Source organism: Lonchura striata, chromosome 5, assembly GCF_050655825.1.
Source record: "Lonchura striata isolate lonStrDom1 chromosome 5, ASM5065582v1, whole genome shotgun sequence".
In the NCBI taxonomy this organism is placed as follows: Eukaryota; Metazoa; Chordata; class Aves; order Passeriformes; family Estrildidae; genus Lonchura; species Lonchura striata.
The window spans coordinates 46,585,535-46,608,174 of NC_140707.1; the positions used below are offsets into that span (position 1 = coordinate 46,585,535).

Consider the following 22,640-nt stretch of genomic DNA (forward strand, 5'->3'; position numbering starts at 1 on the left):
ACCCTGAGCTGCAGCATGTGGCCAGGAGTCCTTTACCTGGTGAGGCGGGGTGTTGATAAAGTCTCAGTGCAATGGTCAGGTCACTCTGACCAGCAGAGCTCCACTCACCGCAGAAGGCAGCAGGAGACAGAGCCCCGCAGTGGTGGTGGATTCCTCCCACAGCGAATACAGCCTCCTTCTCTTCCAAATGCCGAGTGAGCAAGAAGAAGCTGGCAGCTGCTCCAGCCCCTTTTCCCAGCCCAGTTCCCGCAGCATCTCCGCCCTCTGAGAGAAACCCGGATAAGCGGAGTGCAGCTGAGTGCCCTCCACCCCTGAGCTGGGCAAACTCTTTTGTCTCCCTTAAGTACCCGGTCATTATTGTCTCCTGGTAACACATATGGGAGAAAATTCCCTGAGAGAAAGAAACAAAAGGAAGAATCCTAAACCCCAACACCTCTTCAAATACTTCTTCAGGTTTATATAAAAGTCCAGTGGAACACATGGTCTGAAGGGCTGGAGGGATCACCTCGAAATTAACTTTTTCTGAAGCAGACTTGCAGCCATGGAGCCGGATAACACCAGTCTGGCAAGGGTCACAAACTGGGCTTTGAGATTGGTTTTCCCTGGAGGTAATGAGCTCTTGAAGAGCAGTTACAGTAGTAGTAGCAGTAGTGTCCCATCTACGCCCTCTTAGTGAAATATAATTGTGCAGCATGGTTTCAGATATAAGTGAAATAAGCCAATAATTAAAAATCATCACTGCTAGTGATTTCTTCATAACATACTGCTGAGGGATTTACTTATCTGGAAACAGGCAAGTGGGCTATTCTATCTGATGACAAAATTTCTGCTTATAGTTCCTTCTTTATTAGGACAGTTTCCGTATGTTCTGTGCAACTGCAAATGTAGGAGAGATTCTTTCAGAGTATATCTCAGAGAACTGTAAGGAATTCTCACAGAGGATAAGGTCTCTCCATTGCCTATACAAAAAAACTGATGGAGACTGACTTCCTAATTTTGATGACTTGAGGTACAAATTATGACCCTCTGCTCATCTTTCAGAACATAATAAGTTTAGTAATTTTCTAGGTCATAAGCAAGAGTTTCTAGACACTACACAGAGTTTGGTGTTTCTTTCATATACATTTTTACATAGTATTCAAGTGGTATTTTAAGAAGCGATGTCTCCCTCTCTTGGAGAAAGTATTTATATTGTTACAGTATCATGAGAATCTTCAAAACACAGTTTTACCAGGATACCAGTTTGTCTGGTATGTTTCATTTGGACTGTAGATGATTTTATGGGATTAGGTGCATGGATATGTTGTCTTCATACAAATTCCAGTTTTGTAATTACTGTGATAATTATTACAATGATGCCAAATGAATTGGTAATTATACAGGAACTGGGTGAGAAAGCAGTGATTCTTTGCATTTTAATGGAAATTGCTGAGGGAATCTATGTTTCCAGTCACCTACACAACATAGGTTCACTCATTAAATTATTTAAAATCTGCTCCTCACAAAGAAACTATGAAAAAAAATACATTGTGTGGCTAGGCTGGGAGACTAAACCTAGAAGCTGATTCCTGTTGGAGATAAAGTTTCTGTGCTATGAAAAGTGTAAAACTGGTGGTATGACCAGGCTGAAACTCTGAAATAACCCAGAAAAACTATAGCAACATTTTTATGAGCTATTTGTATACAGTTTGGAGATGTTCACTTTAATGTTACTAATAAGGTGATTTACATATTAATCTCCTCAGATCCAGTCTTTTTTGTCTCAGAGGAAGATGGCCTTTTGGACAGTGCTAGTGCTGTATCAGTGAGAGTTCTGTAGCTCCCCTTGAGGGAGCACCATAAGAATGTCCATGATTTTGCCAAGGAACTGTCCAATTGGTCTTTCATACCAGCAAACAAAAATCCTGTGCAGCTGTCTGAGCCAGTGCATGCAGACTAAATTTGGAGGTCAGGTACTGACAAGAGTAGAATATCCACTGACTAAAGAGATCTTCCTTCTTCACAATGAAGTTAATTTATTTCAATATTGCAAAAGGAAGCAAATCCCTGATGATGAAGAGCATTAAACGCTAGTCTTGGAGTTTACCATAATATTCCCTCAATCCTTTCCTCTCAGTTCAGTTTACAATTATGAGTCCTCCTCAGCAGCTGTTGGTATTTGCCTATATGCCTTGTGGGATTTTGATATTTTAAATTAAATGCATTTGATTATTTTAATTGGATGTACAGTCAGCATTTTTCTTCTTGTTTATTATGACCATTTCTACTAATGTAAAGTTTTCATCATTTCATCTTAAAACTTAACCTAAAAAACAGGGAAAATGAATCTTCAGTTTCATTTTTTCTGCAATCAACTTAATGCAGGATGTTGTCTGCCTAAGAGAAAATATTGAAAGGCAGTCATAAAAAACAACTAGCATGTGCCTTGGGAAGGAATCTGAAGAATCAGGATAAGATCTCAGTTAGAAGATTGTCTGTGAGGTTACCCAGACCATCTGTAGCACTGTCACTGAACACAAGGCACAAGACCAGGAAATCTAGATATTTGCAAGATTAAATACTTGGGAACTCTGATTAAAAAAACCCTAATTATTTTCTGTCTTCATAAGCCAGTGTTGCAAAAGATGACATGTTGGGAACTGTTTAATAACCACAGATGCCCAGTGACAGGTAGTGTTCTCCTCTAAATAGCTTTACCATTATACTACATTTTTGAAAAATACTGCTTTTTGCTTTACAAAGCTTCAGTTGTTTGATGTTCCTGATGCTTCTGTAGTCTTAAATCAGTTAAACTTTGGCTTCACCAGTAGCGTGTTAAGTATCACTAACACATCAGTCAGTGTGCCCTCAAGATTTTTTAAAATATAAATTTGTCCTTTTTCTTGGAAATAAATATGATATTCACCCTGAACACAGATGGTATCACTTTTTTACACTGTTATAAATTTTCTTCTCAAAATACAAATTTATTTTCAATTAATAATGTAGCTATCTTTTCTTTCTTTTTCCTCCCCTATCCTGGTTTCTGTGCTGGTTCCTATGTGGCTATATCAGAAGTCTGCATAGATCAGGGAAATTTTAGATGGTGGCTAAAAGCCTTTCATTCTTTTTCTCTAGAGGCCTAGGAAACAGTGTAACTAGGATGTAGAGATAGTCTATGAATGTCAAGAAATGATCCCTGAAATCTCTCAGGCCTTACTGTTTTACAGGTGAGCTTAGGGATTTCAGAAGAAGGTGCATACCTTGCAATCTCTGCTGACTTCGAGGAGAACGTGGCCAAGCTTTGTAAGATATGCTAAAGTTCACAGATGAATGAAAATTTCAGAGACCAGTCAGGCCTGATTTATGGACTCTGTTATTACTTCACATGGAATTCACATGATGATCAAATGGTTACAACTAATCAGTTTTGGAGCAAAATTTAACAACCAATTAAAATAGCCATAAAAAGTCAGTTGATTTTCCTGTTTCAGTGTGTTTTTTTATTCAACACAAATTCAACTCAACATTGAGTCTAGAAAAAACAAATCGTTCCTTCTTGCTCAGTTTTACTGTTTCAGATTTTTAACCTAGGCAATTTAAGTGGAAATGGTAAGCTAGAATAGGATATCTTTTCTTATGCATATAAGTAATTATAAAGTTATTTAGATGTGAAGCATAAATTTGATGCAAATATTTCAGTAGAAAGTGTTGGAATGCAATACATGAAAAATGAAAGGTGTGCTCTAACTGCAGCACAGTGTTTCAGATCTGAAATCTGTTTGACAACACTGTTAGGTTCACTTGGCCATATGATAGGATCTCAAGGAAAATAATAATGCAAAGGAAATAGTAGCTAATTGCAGTTTTTGTTTATGAACTGATTCAGTGAAACTTGTTAGATTGTATATCTTCTCTATAACTACATTATGCTAATTAGCTAATAACACATTTTCCAAATGATTTTTAAATAGCTCTGTTTAGATTCTGACTCATACAAGTAGCAAGCTGTTACTTTTTTTGCATGAGCTACAGTTAGTGATTAAAAATTATGTGCGTGACTCAAAAAGAAAAGTTCAAGTTTTAAATAATCATAAAAAATGCTTAGGCAGTCCAGTTGAGACACAAAATATGAAAGCATTGTCGTAATTAAAGGACTGAACAAAATTAGATTTATATTCTTTCTTTTTAAGGATATGGAAAGAGGTCCTATGGACTTGACATATAAACAATAATAATTAATACAAAATATAAAATACATTTTTATAGTTGTTATTATAATATATAAAAGGAAAAAAAATAAAGATATCTTTTTGTAACTGTTTTAAGCCAGAATTATAACTTGGAATTTTCTAGTTTACTCCCTGCCCATGAATCAGACACAAGTTATCCAGCAACAGTGTGAATATCACCAGTATAAAACTAAAAAAAAAACCTCATGAAATAGAGATGAGAAGAAACATCTTGGGGAAAATATGTATTACATGTCATAAAGCTTTAGTCACTTCAAACATTTGTTTGAAAATAACCCAATTGTTTAAATCACTTAATGAGATATCAAAATAAAAGCAATTAAGAATTTTGTTTAATTTTTTTGTATTATTTAAAAGCATTCCTGTCAGTAGAGGCTATAAAATGAAAAAAAAATTAAAATAAATCCTCCCAAATTCATATTTTTTTCTAAACACTATTCAAGTATATAGGACAGTAGGATTAGTGATCTAGAAGAACTCAAAATACTGTTCAAACAACTAGACGTTATGTCCATATCTTATGCATTATAATCGGCATTTAAAAAAAAATCCATACTGAATTTGAGTCATTAAAATTGCTTTTTCCTTTTGGTGTCATAATGGGCTTATAAAATGCAGGTCTCAAAATCAGCCTACATAGAAATAAGAGCAGTCTAACGTGTAATGAATATCACTTTCTGTCCTCATTTTGCAAATTTGTTGCTGAAGGATAAGTAAAGGGATCAAAAGTGTGCACAGTTAACAAGAAGGTTTACTTTCATTTTCTTCAGTCATTTGGGAGTGTTTTGAATGGTACTCTTTAGGTAATGCTTCTGAGATCATAGTTTTCATGTTTTACAGCATTTCAATTCCAAATTAACACCCACATAAGAAAAAAAATCAACATATCTTCTTCTAATAAAACACTACATTTATAGATATTGCTGAGAAATTTATGTTAAAAAATTCTAATTCATCAATTCTAAGTATTAAATTATTTTATAGGTACATATGCAGCATACTAATTATGCTACCCTTTTCTGCACAGAATTTTCATTTAGAACAGACTTGCCTGAGGAACTCTTTCTGAATCTCATATGGCTGGGATAAGCTTAGAAATTCTATTGATCACTGCTTTACTTTTACTGTCTGAATTGAGCAAATACAGGCAATAAAGTGTTTTCATGGAATACAATAATATTACTAATATAATGATCTCACCTGCATTCAGCATTATCTTCCTGTCTGCATGGAAAGTGCAAGACAGAAAAGGCTAATGATAAATGAAGCCTTCTAAGCCCCTTGAAAGTGCTTTTTTTTCTTTTTTTCTTTTTTTTTTTTTTTTTTTTTTGAGGACTATTAAAAATATGCTAATACTCCAAGAAAAAATTCCATCAAAAACTGACCATTTCATGGCCTTATATTTCTGTAGTCTACATCAAATTTCAAATTCCAAGACAGTAGAACATGTCTGGAGATGCAAAAGTTGAAATACATACAATTTTTAAAACTCTGTTATTAATTTGCTACCAAGTATCAAAATATTTTTTTCCATGATGAGCACACTAATGTGGAAATAGCAATTCATATTTTAAAATTAATTTAAATAGTCTGCTACCACCCCTTTCCTTCATACATTTTAATCAATGACAAATCCATAGAAACTACAAGAGCCTAACCATAGATGTCAGAACCCAAAAGTCCTTCTTCCCCACAAGCAAATTCCTGGGGCAGAGAACCCCATTCCTATTTTCATGTTCTTCTAGATACATTGAATTTTGTGTTCTTTCCTGTATGGCAGCATGGCTTTAGGAAAAGTTTGGAAATATTCCCTGAAAGATATGATCAAAAGCTAAGCTATCTTGGACTTGTGTTGCAGAGCCTTTAACACTGGTGTAGTTTCATATTTAGGAGCCAGTGGTACACTGTTTCCACATTAGCTGTACAGCTTCAGTTCATCTTCTGATATTCTGCTCTAGGTAGGCAAATCTGCTCTGAGAATCTTAGCAGAACTTGTGGAAGCATATTTCTGGGGGAGTGCCAAAAACTTTCTGGCAGCCCAAGGAAATTATGGATAGATAGAGGAACTTAACCATAATTCTTTGGAAAACCTCTATGAAATGAACAGATACTGACAACACATGCTAGACCTTTTCTCAAGAAGAGAACCAGATTAGTGCTCTGATGTGCGCTCTTGCTCCAAACTCCGAGTCTGAAAAGCAGCAGTAACAACACAACTGCGGTGTATCAGCAGAGGCAGTCCTGGCAGCGAGCATGGGGAAGCAGCACTGAAAGCTGCAGCTGATAGGAGCTATGGCCACACCAGCTCCCCATCTGTGGTAGGCGCTATCAGCACTTGACGATTATGGCACCTAAATGGAACATCTTTTTTAGACCTAAACATTGCTCACAGACTGGTGGATCAGAGCTAGATTTTAATTCTAGCGTGTGTCTCTCCTAGATACATACAATCAAACTGAAGGGAAAAAAGCTTGAATACCTTATGGCTTAGTGACCTGTAACACTGCAGGGTATTGTAATCATAGCAGTAATACTCTTGCTTGCAAGTGTGACTACCTAGTTGTAAAACACAGGCATGTCTCAAAATGTGAGCACTCTGGTTGGTAATTTTGACACACTTTGCCCTCAGTAAGCCTAAGGGAGCTTCTGCAATCCTGAATGTGTAATAGAAGGAAGGAATATAGTTTATATTTACCTCTAACTCAGGCAAACTTTTGGTCTGCATTTGTTTTTTCTCCAAACAAAGGGTGTAATGCCAGAACTTTAAAAGCCACACACAATGGAAATTATTGTCTCAATTTACTAATGTTTAGATTCCCAAAGGACACCTGCTCACTTTTCTCTACTAAGATTGTCAGTTAGGCACTTTGGCCAAGTTCTTAGCCCTATGGCTTGTGTAATGTTGGTCTGTTGTAAATTAGGCACACAGTTGCAGCATTTTGTGATCATCTAAGGGAAAAATCATAGTCAGAATCTGAGTAAAAATTGTTTGTGTCTTGATAATTCTTGTTGTTCAAAGGCTTCATTAGCTCCTTGCTGGAATGTAAACTTCATTATTATGATCTGAAGTTTTAATCAATTCCTTCTTTATTTGTGAATTGGCTTTTGCACACTTCACTAGTGACCATACTCAAGTTAGTTATTCCACTGCAATGAAAACTTTTGTAGGACTTCCATATCATTGACTGTAATTGCAAAATAGAAAAAAAAAACAGACAGATGCTTGTTCATGGAGGGTGATACATGCATCATCCTCAGAGACACCAAGGATGCAATTAAATTGCAGTAGTGATTCTTGGGTATTTTTCTAGCGTTTTTGTTTTTACCGTTTGGTAGCAAAAAGTTTACAGAATAAAAGAGTTTTGGTAGTTTCAAGTGAGTTTACTATTAAATAAAATTTAAAAATCAAGAAAGAGAGAATATTCTTTTTAGGATTTTGAAAATCAGAAATCCTTGAACTTCCTACTTCTATTTTTGACAAACTGATAAACACCAGAGAGGTTGAAAACTTGTTCTTGAATCAATCAGAGGAGAACTAGACCTATTCATATCTTAAGATCTATTTGTTTCTTATAATCTACAGAGTAGTCTATAGTGAAAATCATAGTTTATTTTGTTAGAATATCAAGTTCTTAAGAAAAAAAAAAAATTGTAGAGCAAGCTTGGGATAGATTGTGTTTGCATAGATTTCTGCATCATTAACTAGAAGATGGCAAATATTTCAAACCATTTTGAGGGAACTACTTAGATCTCTGTTTCTAATAACAAAGTCTTTGTTTTACACTTTCAGCGTTAAAGAAACTGTCTCAGTAAAACAAGGACACTGTGATCCAGAAAAGGTTTCATTCAGAGCACTAACAAACTGCAGTTTCATACTATGACATATCAGCAGTAACATTATTATTTACTATGTAACCTATATTTCATATATTTTTTATGCTGAAAATAATTTTAAACCAATATTTTGAAACTTTTCAAAATAAAAATTTCAATGGTGAAACTTAGTTTCTTCTTTCCTATAAGTTTGTTGATTCTTCCCAATTTGTTTTTTCCCTTTCTGCCTCCCAGATTTAATGTTTCTGTCTTTTCAGTTCCAGTCTGAACTGAAATTTTCAATTTTTAATCTCTGCACTGATGAATTTTAAATTATTTTTACTTTTTCTTTACCTAGAAATTTGCCTAGCAGATGATAGCTTATAACACTTATCACCAAGAAGTCAAATGCTGTTACAAGCTACTGTGAAATGAGCAGTGGCATTATTCTTCTAAGCAGTTCTCCTTATCAATAATATAAATTGCAATTATTGGTTAAACAAGTTTGTCCCATTTCAGCTGATTACAAGTAAACACCTTTGTTTTAAACTCACAATGATGGTTAATTTTCTTGGGTATATCAGTGTTAATTGAGCCAAAAATCCATCTTTCAATTGCATATAAAAGTATAATCACCATTGGGGTGTCTGAAAACATGAATCATTGAAAACTAAGTAATTCTGTTTGTCAGGAGCTATGATTATTATATGAGAACCATACTGTTAGGTGTCCTTTTTAAAAAACATGACATACCAAATTGCTGAAAACTGGTGTTTACCACTGTAGCATTTCATTCTTACTTGTCATGTTAAATCTTGTCACTTTTTGTTATGTTGTTTCTCATCATATCGCAGTTGGATGTGACACATTCAGTTACATGACATGACTCATTGCAACCTGAGAAATCATAGATTTGTTGGGAAGAAATGTTACTATAGAGGATGAAGCTTTTCAAAAGTCTGCTTGATAGAAATGTTACTGACATTGCTTTTTTTCTCTTATAAATGAGTACTCTTTTACATATCTTACACTTCATTCTGATCCCCTACTCTTGCCTTTTTATTATCAGAAGTTATTTGTGGTTTGTAGCTTTAAAAAATCTACATAGAGAACAGACTTATTTATACTTTAAAAATGTAAAATGCATATAAAATGAACATCTTCTCTTGACTACATTTTCATGTATCATGTAATACCCATACCTTCCTATCATGTATCTAGGTTGACCCATTTTGCAGAATGCAATCTTGGGAGCAAATGTTAGGTATAGCTGAATTCTTAATAGAAATTTTTTTTTAATTATTGTTAAAGCTATTTCTGTACTAAGTTGTATGCACACTCGCAAAAGCCAAAAAGGAGGATTTAGCAATTAAGTTGACAGACCACATTTACAGAATCAGAGGACAGTTGAATTTGGAAGGGATCTCTAGAGGTCATCTGGTCTATCTACCCTGCTCGAGAAGGGACGACAAGAGCAGGATGCCCAGGACCATGCCCAAAATGCTTTTTTAATTTTTTTTCTTTTTTTCTTTTTTTTTCTTTGTTGTTGTTGTTGTTGTTGGTTGGTTTGGTTAGTTGGTTGGTTGGGTTGCTTGTTTGGGGTTTGTTGGTGTTTTTTTTTTTTGTTGTTGTTTTTTTTTTTTTGGGTTTTTTTTTTTTTTGTGTTGTTGTTTTGACCATGTTCAGGAATGGCAATTCCACAATGTCCATGGGCAACCTGTCCCATTGTTCAGTCTCCCCACAGTAAAAAAACAAACAAACAAACATGTACTGTTGTGCTCATATGGAACATCCTGTGTATCCATTTGTGCCCACTTTCCTATCACCAGGCACTACTGAAGAGAGCCTGGATCTGTCTTCTTTGAACCCTCCCTTCAGGTATTTAAATACATTGATAAGATCCCCCCAAGCTATCCCTTCTTCAAGCTAGAGTCTCATCTTGCTCAACCTCTCTTCTTAGAAGCTATGCTCCAGTGCCTTAACCATCTTAGTGGCCCTGCACTGATGTCTCTCTAGTGGCTCCAGGTCTCCGCTGTACTGAGTAGCCCAGAAATTGATACAATAGCTCAGAGAAGGCCTTAACAGTGTTGAATTAAGGGAAAGAATTACCTGCTCAGCCTGGTGGCAACATTTGTCCTCATTCAGTCCATGATACCATCTTTGCCTCAAGGGTTCATGCTGCCTCACATTCAGTGTTGTGTTCACTGGTCCTGGATGTTGTTTTCCACAAAGCTGCTTTTCAGTTAGTTGGTCCCCAGCATAATACTGGTGCATGGGGTTGTTCCTCACTGCATTTTCCTTTGTTGAACTGCACAAGGTCAGTGACTTCTTATCAGCCCACTTCTCCAGCCTGTGAAAGTCCCTCTGAATAGCAGCACACCTCTGGTGTATCAGCCATTCTTCCCAATTCTGTATCATCAGCACACTTTCTGAGGGTAGACTCTACCCCATCATCCAGTTTATTGATAAAGACACTGAAAAGAATCAGGCCTAGCATAGATCCATGGGGTACACCATTAGATACTGGTCTCACACAATATGTCATGTGAAAAAACTCTGAACTCGTTCAGCCCATTTTTAATCCACTTCACTGTCTGCTTATCCAGACCATACTTCGTCAGTGTCTCTACAAGAATCTTGTGGGAGATAGTGCTAAAAGTATTACTGAAGTCTATATAAAACATTTATTGCTCTCACCTCACCTACCATGCTAGTCATATGTAACTTCCTGAGTCCGTGGAACTTGAAAGTTGAAAAAATCAAAAGTGATAGGATGCCACTTTTTTCTCATCAGTAGGGGCCTATATGATGTCACTAGAGTTTCTCCTGTAAAGCAAACTGTCTGAATTTTCATCTGATCCAAGCTAGTAATGTAGAAGGCAACTCTTGTTTCAAAAACATAAGGTCTGTGGTCCAAACCAGAACTTCTAAAGTTTTACTGTCACCACCATACCACTGGCAGAAAAGTCATGGTGAGGCTGTGTTGAGCTTGCAGATGTATGCTAGCACCTGAATCTTTTCATGGATGTTGAAAGAGCTCCCTACTATTAATCCCCCAACACCATGCTCAAAATATATTCTTAAAAACCTGAACTAGAACTGAAACACCAAAAGTTTTCACTAAAATTATTAAATACATTTTTACTTGCATTTCATCCATCAAGAATATTGTAGAGAAAATTTCCTTCTGGTTTCCATGGGAACAGTTTTGTAAATGTATAGGGATTCAAAATGAAACATGGGTAGTGAAAAACTTGTGAAAATAAAGTGTGTTTCAATTTTTTTTCCTTGATAAATGCATGGAGAATTAAAACCTTTGACAAGAAAGGAGTGATAGCATATGATTTTCTAGACATATGGGAAACGTGTGCAAACTCAAGAGGCATGAATTATTCCTCTTGAACAAAAAAAGCTTAGCAGATGTTAGTGTGCAAGGACCGTGTAAACATTCTGGGGGTTTAAAGAAGGGTAATTTTAAAAATTCATCAATAGGAATAAAGACACATAAAACTGCAAACCAAATATTTCTATAAAATTCACAGGTAATAAGTAATTAATTAGTTACTTTTCTCTGGTTTGTTTAAAAATAAGTCAGTAATTTCCCATGAAAAGTATTGGTCAGAAGGAATATGGGATATACTCTAAAAAGTGTTGTCATTCTTGATCATTACAACTTACAGAGATTTTACGGTTTTAAATACGTTAATCTGAGGATCAGACCCAGCTGTTCAGGGGACAGGACAGGCTGTCAGCTGTAATTGCATCACATGACCAGCAGCACATATGCCCCATTGAGCATTGTTGGTGGGGAAATGGAAAATTAACCCTTCCAGCACAACCCTACTTGCCATCCATGAAACTTGGCTAAAATTTGTCTAAGTAGTGAAGTAACTAGGAGGAATTCTGCTCAAAGGGAATGATATGTACATGATAGTTTAGACAATACAAGAGGAAGTAAAGATGCCATCAATCTAAATCGAGATAAAACCCAAATATGTCTTAAATATACATTTTCAGCTATATTTAAAATGTTTCAGCTCCTCTTTTTAACCACAATTCCTAAGGAAATACTCTGTCAAATAGAATATTTTCCAGAACTTTTTAGTTTGTCTAATTATTTTCCTGATCTACTGACTGCTCTTTCAATCATTCAATTTACAGCCTTCATTAGAGGTTGGAAACTGATAGAGGATGCAGGTTTTGCAGTATCATTATGGCCATTTCACTGGGGCACATTCTTCACCTGTTAAATGCTAAGTGGTTTTGTGCTTTCTCTGGATATGTTATATATTGAAAGAAACTTGCCTCTGAAATAATGACAATATTGTATAATACCTCAAAAATAGGAGATCTTTGTCAATTCAAGCAATAAGGGAAGTAAATACATGCGTTCATAATGATGTAAGAATGAGAAAAAAGAAATTAACTGTCAGTTTAGAGGTTTTCAATAAAAAAACCCTTCTCACAAGCAGATATTATAGACAGCCACTAAAATGGCCCTAAAATTGAAATATATTATGTGTATAAATAACAGCATCCTTCTAAATGCAATATGAAAATTCACACTAGTATATCAGTATTAGATTGAGTGACATGCATCACCATAAGGCTCCCTAAGGTTAAATTGGGCTCCTGCATTGAAATTCTAATTAGAAATATGAGTGCTCCAACTCTGTATAAGAGCATGTCTGTTTAATTATTTTTGCTTTTTCCTTGCATCTTCATAGTCCTTTTCTTTCTCCTTTCTTGCTGTTTTCAAGCAACCCAATCTCCTCACTTAATCTAAGTGTAGGACCTTCCTATAAGTTGGCATTAATTGATAAGCAGTGTTTAATTATTATTTTTCATGTCTGAAGAGACATGATATTAGCTCCCTGAAGGCCCTAGACAACATTTCAGCCCTTTGACTCACGTGGCACAGCTCTGCCATCTTCTGACATATCTTTCTCTTGTCAGGAATACAGTCATTTTCTTTAGGGTAATACCAATAATATTTTGTCTATATTTTGTCTTTAGGAACTTCCCACCTATTAAATAGTACACAAAACATTTTAATGGAGAATAGATACAGTGAGTCTCTACATAAGAGATATATTTTAACTGAGTAGGACAGTTCGTTTCTCTATCTAAGAAGTCATTCACAAAAAAAATCTTTCACAAATATTAGTGCAATATCTGAATTACCACAAGAATATTATGTTATTTCCTACTATCACGTCTCACTCTTAAAAAAGTACATAAATTTCTTAAATTATTTATGTCTGGCATTAATTTGTCTAATCTTATTAAAGAAATGTAATTAAATAATCCAGTATTGTGTAGAATAATTTCAGTGTAAATCCACTGTCCATAATAAAGTAGTTTTCATTGTACATTGTGTGAATCTTGGTGGTCATGATGCAGGGTATAAACATTATTTTGTTAAATCAAAATTCCTTTTAAGAACTGCCTTAAATTTAACATTTTCATCTTAGAATAGATTTGATTCATTTTAAATCTATTTAATTATCCCAATATTCTTAATTAAATTCCAGCACATGCAACATTTTTCAAATACTTCTCAGCAGATACAGTTTTATTAATGAAAATTAAATCATCATTGTGAGGCATTTGGGTTTAGAATGAAATATTAAAAATTGGATTAGTTTTTGGATTAGGATTAAGATTTACATTAATGTTCATTGAAAATATATTGAAGTTCGAATATAATGAAGTGGAATGTATAGAAATATTAACATGAGTTCTGGAGTAACTTATTTTCTTTCCTGAGCAAAGCAAATTCTAGAATCTGAAATCTCCTCTTAATTGCTGTATTGTACTTTTTCAAATCTGTTTTTCTTCAGTACTAACATGAATACCCTAAGCTCATTCAAAACTTTTCTCTCCCTACAGGCTATTTTATAGAGCTGCCATTTCTTAGGACAGACCTCCAAATGGAACAAAAGCTCTGTTTCTTGTCAGTCCCAATAAAAGAAGAAAGACAAGATAGCCTCTCCAGCCACAGGAAAGTCATAACCCCAGTTATCCTTTGGTAAAAGGTCTCTCACATCTTGTTTCTAACCTATTCCTGGTCTATTCCATAATGGAAACCATTACATGGTTAAATAAAAATCTGAAAAATATTCTTCAAGCCTATTTTAAAAATATGTAAACACTAGAAGATGCCATAATCAATGCATACTTTATATTTAAGCATTAGAAGAAAGTTACATTGGGTTCCCTAAAACCACATTTAATTCCCATAAAACATTTAGTTTGCAAAGCCTAACTAATACAGCATAAACAAAAATACATAAAATACATAAATATATAAAATACAACAAAACACTTCCCCAAAAAAGTCACCATGTATTTAAACTCCAAAATTGTAGGAGGAATACCAAACAAAACCACGATTTTCCTTAGGCCTAGACATAGGAAATTGGGTAGTCCATAACACTTGGAATTATATCCAGATGTGTCCTTCACAAATATCACATCTAAATAGAATGTTGAATTGTATCCATTTGATTTATACCAGTTTTTCTGAACAGATGCAGCAGACATATTTTGTTTTATTTTCCATGTATGGCCATGAACTCCATATTCAGTGATTTTACATGCAACTTTATTGCTGAAATCAGGAATATGCTTAGGTTTGGCTAATGCTCACACAAGTTTTCTGTGATAAATGTGTTTATTTTTAAAATGTATAGATCAAACTGGTACTTGATAATAATTCTTAGAACTTGACCCTGGTTACATTACCATTTATTTTTAGATTCTGTGACCTTTTGGAATAATATTTTTATAAGTGCAGTAAGATCTTCTAGTGTGCGAATTAATGTTGTACTGATGGAACGGAGTTGATTGCACTCAGCCTTTAGCTTCATTCGCAGCAACACATTAGTTGTGAATTAGTGTGCAATAATTCATGCCCTGTTGCTTCTTAGGTCTAAATATAACATTTGCTCAGCTTTAGAAATACAACATAAAGGCACTAATATTTTCAAATAAGGAGGCCTCCCCTTAGTATTTTCATTTCAAATATGTTGTTCTAGCTGCCATATGTTACAATAATAACAGTCTATTAAATAGTGACATAGACTTCAGCCTAGCTTCCATAGACATTCATTCTGTACAGATACTTTCTGAACTCAAGGTTTTGGGATCCAGTGACATGAAAGGGGATCTAAGAGACTCTGTATTGAAACAATCATATGTATGATTACTCTACCTTTTGGTTTTGCTTTAATTATAATTCACAGCACACTTCATAAAAATAAAACAAAATTATTTTGAAAAATATTTTTCAGACAAAGTACATGATGGACAGGCAGGTATGGTATCAGTCACAATGAGTCTTTAGGCAACTAAACTTAACATTTAAGTTCCTAGAATTCTCACATCATACTCAAAGTCTCCATCATTAAAGTCCCATAGAAAAACAAGCAAGGCAAGAAGACACTCAGAATTTTCTTACAAGTCTGTCTAAAATTGAGGAGAATGCTGAAGTTTCTCACATAATTGCCAAACTAGCTTCTCTCCTAATGAAGATTACATCACTCACATGGAATTAATTAGAACTGGAAACACTGAATTCTGCAGAGTGGAGTGGGACCCCAAAGGTCTCTATTGAATATAGGTCTGGCACATAGGCAATCTTTAGTACTGTGGAAAATTAAATCCCGATGTCTCAGAGACTGTCAGATGCCCTGCCCATTGGACTGTTGGGTGTGGCTTTTTCAATAGCCTACATGCAATTCTGAGATTAAAAAATTTAAGAAAATAGGTGCAGCTACGGAATGTGTGTAGACAATGAAGAAAAGTCAGGAAATCAAAATCGAGGCAAGCATTTGGAAAACAGGGTTTGAGATAAAACCTTGCAGTCATACAAGTGGAATGAGCTATCTAATTTGGTTTCTAAAGCTATCTAGCAAGTAGGCTTAACAGACAAGAGGAGCTCATATGGTAAGCAGTACAGTACTGATGACTCAGTGGAATAATTTCCTAAAGTTTCCTATGCTTAGCAGGTCAGTATGCAGTCCTTTCAGGAATGTTATAAAATGAAAAGTAGTTACACCATTCTATTTCTAGAACTTGTTCAGTTCCAGTTCTAAGAATGTTCTTGCATGTAACCTGAGCAACAGAACAGAGGAAACAGACTGACCTGCCCTTACAGAACAAGCTATGTAGGTACTTAGTCCAAAATCCTGTGATGCCTCTTTGCAATGTTGATTGTATGAATTTTCTCTTTCACATTTCATAGCTATGTAGTCTGAATACCTGTCACAAGTCATTTTTCCTGCAGATTACTCTCCTATAAGATGAGCAAAACTGATTTAATAGTAAAAGTTTATCTCTGCTGTAGAAGTAGAAGCAAGTGTTATGGATTGGACTGCAGTATGAGCGCCATAGCCATAGCATGCATGAAAACACAAAAAAGTAGAAGTAGTTAACATATAGGTGCTTGTTTCATCTAATCAGTGTAGGAAATAAAGAGCAAAGAGGGAGGGTACTGTAGTCTGCACTGTAGATTTCCAGAGTTCTTTTCTGAAGCTAGATCCTGCTGAGGGGCTTTCCCTGGTGTACCTCATATTCGCTACTGTCACCCATCCTAGCTAGCCTAAAGTGAAAGTAGTTGGCTCAATCCACGTTCCCTTACAGGTGCATTTTTTCTGTAGTAACTCTTGTATGGCTCAAACAGTCAAACTCTGTCTAAATCAAGGTTTAATGCTTCACTAATGTGACTGATCACAGTAAGTATTGCAATAAATTTCACTTTACTTGATGGTATAGAAACAAGTGATAGTGATGTCAATTTAATTGATGGCATAGAAAGAAGAACATTTGCTAGAATTGTAAAGCTCTGCATTTCTCTTCTCATCCCTGCTCTTCATTTTCTTCCTCTCCTTTCTCTGCTCTCTTTTCCTTTACCCTTCCTTTTCTCTCTTTCACTTCCCCTTCCCATTCCCTTCCCATTTCAGTTTTTCCCTTAGGGGTATTATCCAAAGCAGAATCAGATTTATGAAACTTCCTTATTTTCTGTAAATATCTGCTTCATTGTCTCCTATCATACCTTAAAATGGAAATAATTGAGCTTTAAAGGATAAAAAGAGTTATTGCAAATATGCCACAGAGAAAGATGTATTACAGAAGTAAATCTACTAATAAATTAGATTGAGCTTGAAAGTGTCTGGGCCCTTAAGTGTTCTACTAAATTTGTTTACAAGATCAGTGTCACCAAAAAGAGTCAACAAGTCATTAAGATGCTGGAAAAATGCAAGAGATAGGAAAACTGGGCTGTCTAGGAAAATTGAGAGATCTGAAGCAGCTAAGTAACTTCAGTTAGTCAGTTATTTTTCACAGACTCTGAAGGCTTCATGATCTATATACTTTAAGAGAAGTGGCTGGATTTCACAACCAGAGCTGATACCAAAAAATTGTCTTCCAAATGCATGGAAAAGAATATAATTTTTGGTCTCTGATAACCCCTCTTGCTAATCTCTGCTTTAGAGTGGGTTTGTTGGAAACACAGTAATCCCAGCAGTAATTGCCAGAAATAATCTAATATTATGCAAATTTATAATAAAAATCAAGTATTAAAATATTTCAACTGCTAATTGAATTATAAGCAATATAAAGAATTCATTTTCTCAAAGCAAATTATTTCCAACTTGACTGCTTTTTTTAGCCAAATAATGAAACAACAGATGAAGATATTTCAGTTAAATCTATATGCTTTTACTGTCATTAAGCAATTTATTAAAGACAAAATTCTGCATGAAACTTTATTAGGTATGTAATGATCCTTGTTAGACAGAGTCCTGCAGCCAAAACACAGGAAAAGAAAAAGGGTTTAAGTCTTAAATTACCTAGTGATACTCCCAAATGAAGAATTTGCAGTATGTCATTATATATACAGATGGCATTATGACTCCCAATAGTATGGAAATGCTATAAATACAATAGTAAACAAAAGAAAAAAATTTAAGCTAGCATATATAAACAATTTATTGTTTATTGTTTATTTAGCATATAAAACAATTTATTGCTCTGGAGGGATTATTTTTTAAAATATTGAATTTAAAGATCAAATGGTTTTAACAGAAAGTCTAGTATGATTTTTCAGTTAATACTATTTTACCTGGTACATGCAGAACCTAGGAGGCAATAGCACTAATTAAGGAGCTAAAATCAGTAATAACACTAGGCAGATTATAGAGTACATTCTGTGCAGGTATCAATTCTATATTTAGAACAGAGTTAGTTGGGTGATGGGCTAATAAGAAAGGAAAGACTAGATAAGAGGAATGTACCTATTTAACTGGTTGCCATAATGGCAGATAACTGATGTGTATTTATCTAAATGTTTTTTCCCATCTAACTCATATTATTCAGAACTCATTTCCATTATTCATGGAAATACTTTTGACATGGGACCTGAGAAACTGAGTACTGGTTTTGTCATTGGACACTATTCCAAGGGAACAACCTCCATTGCCTTCTACAACAGAAATAGATCCGCCCAAATTGTTTTCAGGCCAGTTACATGGTCCAAAAGTAGTGCCTTGCTTTTCTCTGTTTTGCAGTATCTGGTTGTAGGGCTTCAAGATGTAGTAGAGCAGTGAGTGATGGGGTAAGAAAGCAGTGTAATAAGAATGCCTGTTTTCAGACTGATCTGGGGACTCGAAAATATATTATTAAAATTACACTTAAACTTTGAAGAATGATGTGGGATTGGCTATTATACAGCACGCAACTGGAGAAAAGGAAGATGGAGGTTACAGAAGCAATTCTGTAGAAATACTCATGCTTTATTAACCTTTAATTTTTCAAATATGTTCAACATTCTAGCAACTTCAGATTCAGAGTTTTTGCTTTAGAACTTTGTCTTGACCTTGATATAGAAATGTACATGTTCTAAGGAGATAGCCATGCTAATATATCTTAATGAGTTTCCTTTACCACTGTTCAGAAGGCTCTTTAACAGAGTTTTTGGTTGGCTCCTAGAGTATCTGCTGCTGCTCTGTTTATTACTTTGCAAGTAGTAGTCCCAGAGAGAGTTACCATCAGGATCAGCATTATTCAAAACATATGTGCACATCCATACAGATTAGTACGCAGTGTTATCCTCTGTTAGGTGTGGGGAAACAGAGAAGAAAGTTGTGATCTCCCTGAGATAATTGCAGGAGCCTGTATTTTGAACTGAGATGCAATTTCTTGCTCTAAGGTCTATATTCAGACCATGATGCCACTTTTTTTTTTACATCTTTCTCTTTAACCTGCCAAACTGAGATACTTCTTATGGTAACTGATAGTAAACTGACACATTCAAATATCACTTTCTATGTGTAAATTATTACTCAGTGTTTTGTGGTAATAATGACAACATTAATATTTTAAAATAAACCATTTGTTTGGTTTGTTAAATAAAGGCTTACCCTAAAAATAGCAGCTTTTAAATTTTATCAAATTCCATGTATGAATACCTCCTTAAGCATAAAATATCATTTAAATAGGAAAGTTATTACATCCCACATTGTTGCAGCTACTGCTCCAAACCAATTTCAACAAATCTTTTCTAAGGGCTCTCATTCCACAAACTCTTTTGTTCTGTCTCACTACATTGCCCATCACTGACAATTTCTTGCCCCATTCTAGCATGTATTGTGGCAGCTGAGGAATATTTAAGGCTGAAATATATCCTGTAGCTTAATGTTGAAGTGGAAATATCTATTTCTGTGTAATAGATTTTTTTTTTTTAATTTAAATAAGCTTTATTTTATCTCCTATCTGTACTATGTCTGGTTGGGACAGAGTTAGCTTTCTTTGGAGGAGCTCTTTTTGTGCTGTTTTTTGGATTTGTGGATGAAACAGTGATGATAACATGTCAATGTTCTGGCTGAACAGTGCAGCATTCTGCTTGTCTATGGATGGGAATGGGCAAGAAACTGGAAGGAGACACATCTGGGACAGCTGACCCAGATTGGCCAAAAGAATATATTCCTTACAATACAACTTCATACTCAGCAATTAAAACTGGAGGTAGAAAAAGAAAGAGACACATTTTGTCTTCCAAGGAGGCCGTTGCACTGACACCAGCTGGACATTAGTCTGGCTCGTGTTGAGTTCTTAGACTTTCCCATGTATTGTAACCAATTACAAACTTGAAGGCACAGCAGGAAGATTTTGTGGATTTATAAAAATAAAAGCTTGCTTTTCTCTGATGTATAATTTCAGTTTTCCTCCAAAGACTAAGGAGGATGTTCTTTAAATATGAAATTTGGTTAGTATACTTAAGATGTACTTCATGTGAAGAGAATTCCAATTCACAAGGATATATTTAGCTGAAAAATATTCTGGGGAAACATACAATTTCAAGATTTGCCTGTAAACATTAACTTGCTACCAATAATCAGTAAAGTGAATTAGACACGTTGACAAACATGGTTATAACTATGGAAGATGGGCAAAGGATTCATTAGCAGGTTTATAATACCTTAGCCTAATCCATTAAAGATGCGAGGGTCGGTGTCACAAGAAAACAGGATGTTTGCAGACACGGATGTTTATAGATCAGCATCTGCAAAACTCCTTTATATTACTGGGTCTTTTTAATACCATTTTGAAATTCAATTAGTTATAAAGCATGGGGAACCTGTCATGCAAACAGATATTAAAAGTGCTCATCAGCAGAAACTTGCTAATGAAAAGTTTCATGGTGGTTTTCACATCCTATTTAAGCTTCCTTTTCCTATAATTTACAGGTATAAAGGCACTACTACTACTTTTCAGAAGTATTGGAAATAGACTTTCTACTGTCCATATTTGGATCAGTAACATAAAATCACAGAATCACAGAATGGTTTGGAATGAACCTTAAAGATCATCTAGTTCCAATCCATTTCCTATGGGTAGAGATGCCACCTGCTAGATCAGTTGCTCAGCACCCTGTCTAACCTGGCCTTGAACACTTTTCAAGGATGGGGTATCCACAATTTCTCTGGATAACCCTGACTGTGAGTCATCTAGATGACTTGTTTGGTCTTCCCTGGTCAACCACTGCAGTCACTCTATCATAGAAAACCATGAGATTGGTAAGGCATGGTTTGCCTTCAGGGGAAACATCTTTATTTCACTGATAATTTTATCTCAGTGATATCTCAATGTCAGGTCTCACTGGGATCAATACTTTCACCAGTTCTTGTCAACACAATGTTGTAGGAAGTAGGTAAAAGACTGATGTGAAAATAATATACAGATTACTTTGCCTACCACCACATCATGCATACTCCTTGTCCCCACTGTGATCCAATGTTCAGACTAAACAGAACATATAGCTGGATTTGAATGCAAGACAAGGCTAATGCTAAGGGCAGAGAATAGAGTCTCTCTAGAGCAGAATAGAGTAGAATTTGCAACTGTACTTTTTTCTACTTCATCAGACGTAAGCCCACAGGTCAAGACTTTTTATTAGTATGTTTACATATGTTTTATGGACAAACTAAAGCTTGCTCTATTACGGTCCTTGATGGCTTAGCATAGTAGAGCTTAGCATAGAAAATACATTTTGTTTTCAATCTGAGCTTAATGAGTTAAAAAGCTGGCGCTATGGTCACTTTTCCTAGCAACCAGCTCACATTTGGTTAGAGCAGTGTTGATGGAATAAGCTCTTGTGTGCCTGCAAATATTCTCCCATATATATAGAAAATAAACAGAGATTGCTGATATATTAGACTTTCTTCTGTGTCCAGTTGTTAATAAGATTGTGTCCATTCCACATAAATGTTGGTCAGACTTCTGTTGTATTTAGCATTGTTCTCCTTTCTCCAGATTCTGTTAACATATCTGTTGCAGGAAATTGTCAGAAGCTCCATATCAGGGAGCAGCAAGAGGAAGCTGCTCTACCCTGCAAGGACAGGGAAGTCAGAAGCCAAGCATAATAACAAGGCAGAGGGAGGTCTCACTGACAAGGGTCTCACAGCACCAAAACAAGACAAACAGAGAAGCTCTGGCAAGAGTAATCAGTTGCAGCTAAGGATCCAAATCTCTAATCAAGTTCTTGATGATGAAGCAGCTCCAAGGTCAATCTGGGGATGCAATCAGGTCCATATACATTGTCCACTGTTACACACAGGACAGTGCCTCCAGACAAGTCTGCAGAGCTCACAGGTCAAGCCAGGAAGTCAGACCACAGGTCAGGATTAAGGTTTGGCTTAATGGGGTACCTCTCTGGGTATAGACATGGGCATGACTTTTGCCCCACTCCAGGGTAGCCTAAGCAGGACCAACAGTAAGAAACACAGCAGAGAGCCCTGCTGGAATGCTTTAGAAGTCTTTTGGGGAGACCTTTGACAGAGACTCCTTCCATCTGCTTCCTCATATTGTGTTTCATCAGTAAAATGGCCTTGAGTACAGAAAGACGAACTCAAAGGGAAGGCATGAAATTAGGATGCTAACAGTTCAATTTTTATGAGACACTGCAATTTATCTTCAAATTAATATGCAGTTTTTGTTTTCTTTTCTTAATAAATCCCATGTTTTAAGATAGCAGTCTTACAATAAGCTCAGTAACAGGGGCCTCAGACAAGCAAGATCTACATAGAGACCATA

General features: G+C 35.4%; 1 long non-coding RNA gene across 1 annotated transcript in view; it reads right to left on the minus strand.

Annotated features, from left to right (window-relative positions):
* Positions 1-13,254, minus strand: part of LOC146767354 (uncharacterized) — a 30,271-nt gene extending 17,017 nt beyond the window's left edge. Inside the window, exon 1 of the long non-coding RNA XR_014955675.1 lies at positions 109-13,254. This is a non-coding gene — a long non-coding RNA (uncharacterized LOC146767354). The remainder of the gene's footprint in view (positions 1-108) is intronic.
* Between the last annotated feature and the right edge of the window lie 9,386 nt (positions 13,255-22,640).